Raw genomic sequence first — 5836 nt, 5'->3', positions numbered from 1 at the left:
ATGTGATCAATGAGATGTGATCATCAGTCAACAAACACACTAGTCTCAATGTATTTATTATCATCCCTTGTTGTTTCTCAGATTCTTTATTCTATTTGCTACTTCTTGGTTTATATATCACCAAGATTACAAAGTAATAAGACAAGATAATAAAAACAAAAACTATCTAATCTATTACAATGCTACTTCATTACTCTATTCCAGCATCTTTTAATATCTTCATAATAGCATGGAAATGGCAATGCTTCTTTGTTCTCAAAAACCTAGTTGAATAGGCTACCACATTCCATTTGCATCCACTCGACGCATGTGACTGTGTTGTCACTGTCAACTGATATTTGAATTCTTCATCCGTCGGGTTCATGATCATCCATCGAGATTGATCATCCGTCGAGATATTGATCATCCGTCGGGTTGTCTATTTGATCATCCGTCGACTTCATTGTAGGTTATCCGTCGAGTAGCAAACTGGCACTTGACTTCATTTCACTTATGCAGAATTACAAGACATCATCTATGTACAATTAATCAACTTATTCTGCATATCTAATTAAAGTCAACATGACTTGAATACTACTTACAGAATTTATACAATGGTGAATGCAGAAATGTGCTATAGACTCATTATTACATAAGCTACTCACTCGATGGATAAATAAGTCATCATCCGTCGGGACTATATTGAGTTATCCGTCGGGACTATAATTCTTATCCGTCGAGTTCTACATTATTTCACTAAGTAAAATCTACTAAGGTGTTTTGTTCATGAAATCGTCAAGTACACAACATATGCACAACAATCTCCCCCAATTTATGTCTACTGGAATTGTAGCCATAAATTAAAAGATACTTGATGATAAAAACACCCTAAACATACAACTTTAAAAGAAAGTAGATGATACTGATAAGTGCTTCAATTATCAAAAATTGTACAAAGTTTTGCTCACAGTCATTTTCAAGATGCTCCTCTAGCCTGAGCAAATTTATCTAGTTTCTTGAAGGTCTGGATCTTCTTCCAAGCTTTCTGTTGTTTTCATCAATCTGATTTTGGAGCTGCCTGTGGAATTCCAGTTCATCAGATTCTGAGAGATTTAGCTTTCCTTGCATTTCCAAAAGAGTCTCATTGCTAGAGATACACAATTGGTCTTCCAATCTGAAGAATCTTCTCACACCTTTGTCATCAATGAACTCCATCAGCCAGTAGGGCCTTAGATGCACTCTTCTCCCTGTGTATGGGATGATTAGAATCTTTGGGAGTGCATCTTTAGCTCTAACACTCCTTAGTTCTTCAATTTTCTTCAATACTAGTCTTCTTGTAGTGACATTGAACCTAAAGTTCTTCTTGAAGGATGAATAAACTTTAATCAGTACAACTTGGCTTTCTTGAAGAATCCTGTGAAGTGGCCACTGAATCTCCTTTTCTCCTTTGTACTTGAACATTAACCTTTCAGGTAGGTTTCTGTATGCATCAATACCTCTTACTTCATCTAGTTCATCCAGATAGAGAATTAGATCAGAAAATTCTTTGATGTCACACAAGTACAGATAGTCTCCCCTATTGACTTTGGGCTGAGCTTTGACTATAGATTTGGATTTGAGAGGTGACAGCTTCACTTTCTTGACTGCTCTTGACTTTGTCCTTTTTGGCTTGCTAAGGATTGGTAGATTGAAGTCTGGAATTGGCATGTTCTCCCATTCTATTGGCTCATCCTTGGGCACAATAGGTTCACCATGAATATTCCTGTAGGGATCCACCACCCTTATGTATTCAAATGCCACGGAGGGCTTTGTTGCTTGAGTTGTAGCTGGTGTGGATTCCTTAGGAAATTGATCTTCCAATTCCTTGTCAATAATATCCAGTCTCCTTTTAGTTCTTTTAGCCAAATCTTTCTTTCTTGGAGATTTCTTTTATTCTTCAACTTGCTTCCTTGATTCAGTAGCTTCAGATGGTTGAGAGGGAATTTGTTGTGATGAATTTACAGCATGTAGCTTGGCCAAGATAGCAATCTGCTCTTTCTTCTATTTAGCCTTTTTAGCATCTAGAGCAGCCTGCTTCTTTTTCTGCTTTAATCTAGCTTTTTCTTCTCTCTTTGCTTGAGCAAATTGAGGATGTCCAGCCACCACACAAATTTCTTTCCCATTTCTGAAAATCTTAGCAATCCTCCTTTTAGAAGCTGAATCAGCTGGATCTTTATAGAAGGCAATTGATCTTGACAGAAGCTTCTTCTCATCAGACTTGGGTGTCTCATACACAGTGTCCAAGGGGTTCTTTAAAGATGATTTTGAGTAGTTTGCCCTTGGTTTAAGAATCATTTCAGCCTTTGGAGACTTGATGCAGGAAGATTGTCCTTTTTCCAGATAGTTCATGCTTATCTCATTCACACTAAATTGCTTGACTTGAGAGTGATGGATGGCTGACTTAACTGGCTCCTTGACAAGTTCAAACTTCTTCTGTATCTCCTCATCAATCTTCTCCCAGTTGACCAAACTCAACTTTTCTTTCTCAGCAACTTTCAAGTTGGCTGCTGCTGCTTGAATCAGATCTATACCATCTGTGACTGGTGGCTTTGAGATAGTAATTGAAGGCACAATTACTTTACTGATTTTTATCTGAAGCTTCTCCCCCTCACTTGGTCCTTTCTCCCCCTTTTTGTTATCATCAAGTTGAGTTGTGGAGAGGGTTTGAGCTGCCGCCAGTTTTTGAAGTAGATCAGTCTATTGGGTTTGATGGAGATGAATGACAGTCAAAGATGCTTCCATAGCTGATACTCTTGTATCCAAGGATTCTATCTTGGTTGCAAGATCAGAATTTTTCCTTAGTTGCCTCTTGATGTCAATCATTGCAGTGTCTAGAAGTTTAGAGTCTATTTTATCTGGAATGGCCTTCTTCATCTCCTCAATATTACCCTTCATGGTGTTCACATCTCTAGCATGCTGGAAGCCCTAGATTTGCTGAAGTTGTAGGGAGGCTAGATGTGCCTGAAGGAGCTTCTTGGTGCTAGAATTGGTAGTGGTTTGAAGAGCAGTGTGAGTTTGATTAATTAACTGGATCAGGATTGTCTTGAAGTAATACTCATCACAGTGCTTTGAGAATGCCCATGATGGCATGCCTGACCTTGAGCTTGAGCCTACTTCTCCCCCTATGTCCATTGCTTCATCTTCACTATCCCCACTCCCATCTCCAAAGAAATCAGCTGAACCCCCAGTCTCATAGTCCACATCACCAGCTGTAGAAGGCGAAGCTGTGATGGCATCCTTAGCCCTTTGCATAGACTGAGTGGTATGCACCAGATTGAGCATCCTTTATGCATTGTCATTGACCTGTTCAGCTAGAATTTGATAAGCTGGAACAGGGTGAGTAAATGCCTCAACATCAAGAGAAGTAGAATCTATAACAACTTTAGAATGCTGAGATAGTCCTTCCCTGTCTGCATCCTGGGCATTCATTGACTCACTAGCAATGGCATCCATCCTTATTGCTCCAGTACCTGCATTTCTCTCAGTTTCTCTCTTTTGTTGTATCAGGGTCTCACCCTGGCTCCCCACCCTCACACCCTCACCTTCACCTACTAAGGTGGGACTCCTCTTGTAACACCCCCAAATCCGTGGTCGAGGATCCGGGTTGTCACGAGTTCCATTTCCCTTAATAACACCCAATCTTAATAATTAATCAACTACTCTGCACTGTGACCCCATAATAAACACACACACCACACGTTATAGTCTCAGAGATGAACATCCAAAAATAATCACAAGTCATTTTATTTCACAATTATCTGCCAATACACCTTAAAAGGTTTTCTGAATAAATTTACATTTCTTTGCCATTATTACAATTCATAAATATACATAATCTGATACATCAAAAGTTGAAAGCCTAGCCTATTGGTAGTTCCTACCTCAGCTACAGCGACATCAACGCCTATAGGAAACTGCAGAACGTTTCCTATCCGCTCGCGAATTGGGAGCTTGGTCCTGTTCATCTTGCCTATCTGATATTGTGTGATGAAAGAAGAAAGCAAGGGTGAGCAGCAAGCCCACCAAAATAATATTTATAATAACTTACAATATATGAGCATTCTCATAGTACTCAAGAAAGTCTTGGTTAAGAAGAAATGAACCAAGTTGATATCTTAATGCGATGAAGTCGCAAAATATTCAGTATATATATATACTTTTCAAAATATTGGAAGTCCTCTTCCATGCATAATACACACAGAGTTCCAGTGTATAACTGTATAAAAATACCGTTGCAAGGTGATCTCATATATCTAACCTTATCTCAATATTTTTCTGAAAATCTTTGTCATGCATAAGATAATCATTTACTAGATATAAGTTTAAAAGATGAAGTTACAAGATACTCCAATATACTTATATCTTTTCCAAATACTACTTGAACTACCACCGTTCAAGTTATAATTAGTTCAAAAGTTCATCACATAGATGAGACTACAAGATAATACTTGAATAGATTCAACCTTTAAAATATCATCAAAATAAAATGAAGTTATGAGATACTTCATTTGATGCAAACATCATTTTGAAAACTTGACCCTGCCAACACTCAACAATCGCCCAACCGTAGCCTTTCTATCGAAGTGCTCTGGGTAGTGTTGCAGAATTATCCAATTGGATGATGAACTCATTACGGGAGTTTACCGCGCCAGGAAGACCACTTACGATGATCAGTCGTAGTAGTGCAACCCCACCATTTTCTACATGTAGAGGAGAACCTGTCGGATTTACTTGTCTACCGAACACTGAACTCCTAAGGAATGGACCGCCTTAGCGGAACTTCCAGGCCATTTGGGCCAATATAATAAGGCTGGGCCGGCGCCACTCGACCACTTACGCCACTCCTAGTTCAGATGAAATCCATGACTCTGAAACGTAAAGCTCGTTCCCCCTTTCCCCAAGTAGAAACTTTTTGATACGGCTCCACCAAGAAGTCGTATCTAGTTGGAAAGGAAAACTCACCGATATTTCCCAGGCGATGCCTGTTAATGGATTAACTTGTTCCAAGAATTTTACTTCCCGAGTGTTGGGTAAGTAATCAATTCATTTATCAAAACAGCAACCTTGTTGCGAATATAAAACACACCACAGAGCCGGATCCCTCAGGTTTTGAGCGAGTATTTAAATCCCCTTCAAAAGGAGGATCTTAAATATAAAAATGAGTTTTGGGATCCGCTCTAACTTTTAAAAATCATTTTGAAGACTCGCAAAACATTTTTAAGAATGTTTGGAGTGATGCTGATTTAACAAGGTAAATCAGTCCCAATATATTAGAAAATATCTTAATATTATTATTTAAATAATATTCCCATAAAGAATAATCTTTATAAAAATAATTGAAGTAGAAGTTTTAAAACTTATACTTGAAATGAATATTAAATAACCAAAGGTATACCTATACGAAAGTACTATCTTTATTTGAATAATCAAAAGTGAGTTCGATTATCGACACCTTATTCTTTAATAAAATAAAGAATATATCTCAGAAAATAATCGGAGTCATAGATCCTCAAATGAATATTCAAATAATATTCAATAAATAAAATAAGTTGAGTCATAAGCCCTCGAATGAATATTCAAAATAATATTCAATAATAAAATAAAAGAGTCATAAGTCCTCAGATGAATATTCGAAATAATATTCAATAATAAAATAAAGGAGTCATAAGTCCTCGGATGAATATTCGAAATAATATTCAATAATAAAATAAAGGAGTCATAAGTCCTCGGATGAATATTCGAAATAATATTCAATAATAAAATAAAGGAGTCATAAGTCCTCGGATGAATATTCGAAATAATATTCAATAATAAAATA

The sequence above is a fragment of the Apium graveolens genome, chromosome 9, assembly GCF_009905375.1.
Source record: "Apium graveolens cultivar Ventura chromosome 9, ASM990537v1, whole genome shotgun sequence".
Lineage (NCBI taxonomy): Eukaryota > Viridiplantae > Streptophyta > Magnoliopsida > Apiales > Apiaceae > Apium > Apium graveolens.
This window is presented reverse-complemented; position numbering follows the sequence as displayed.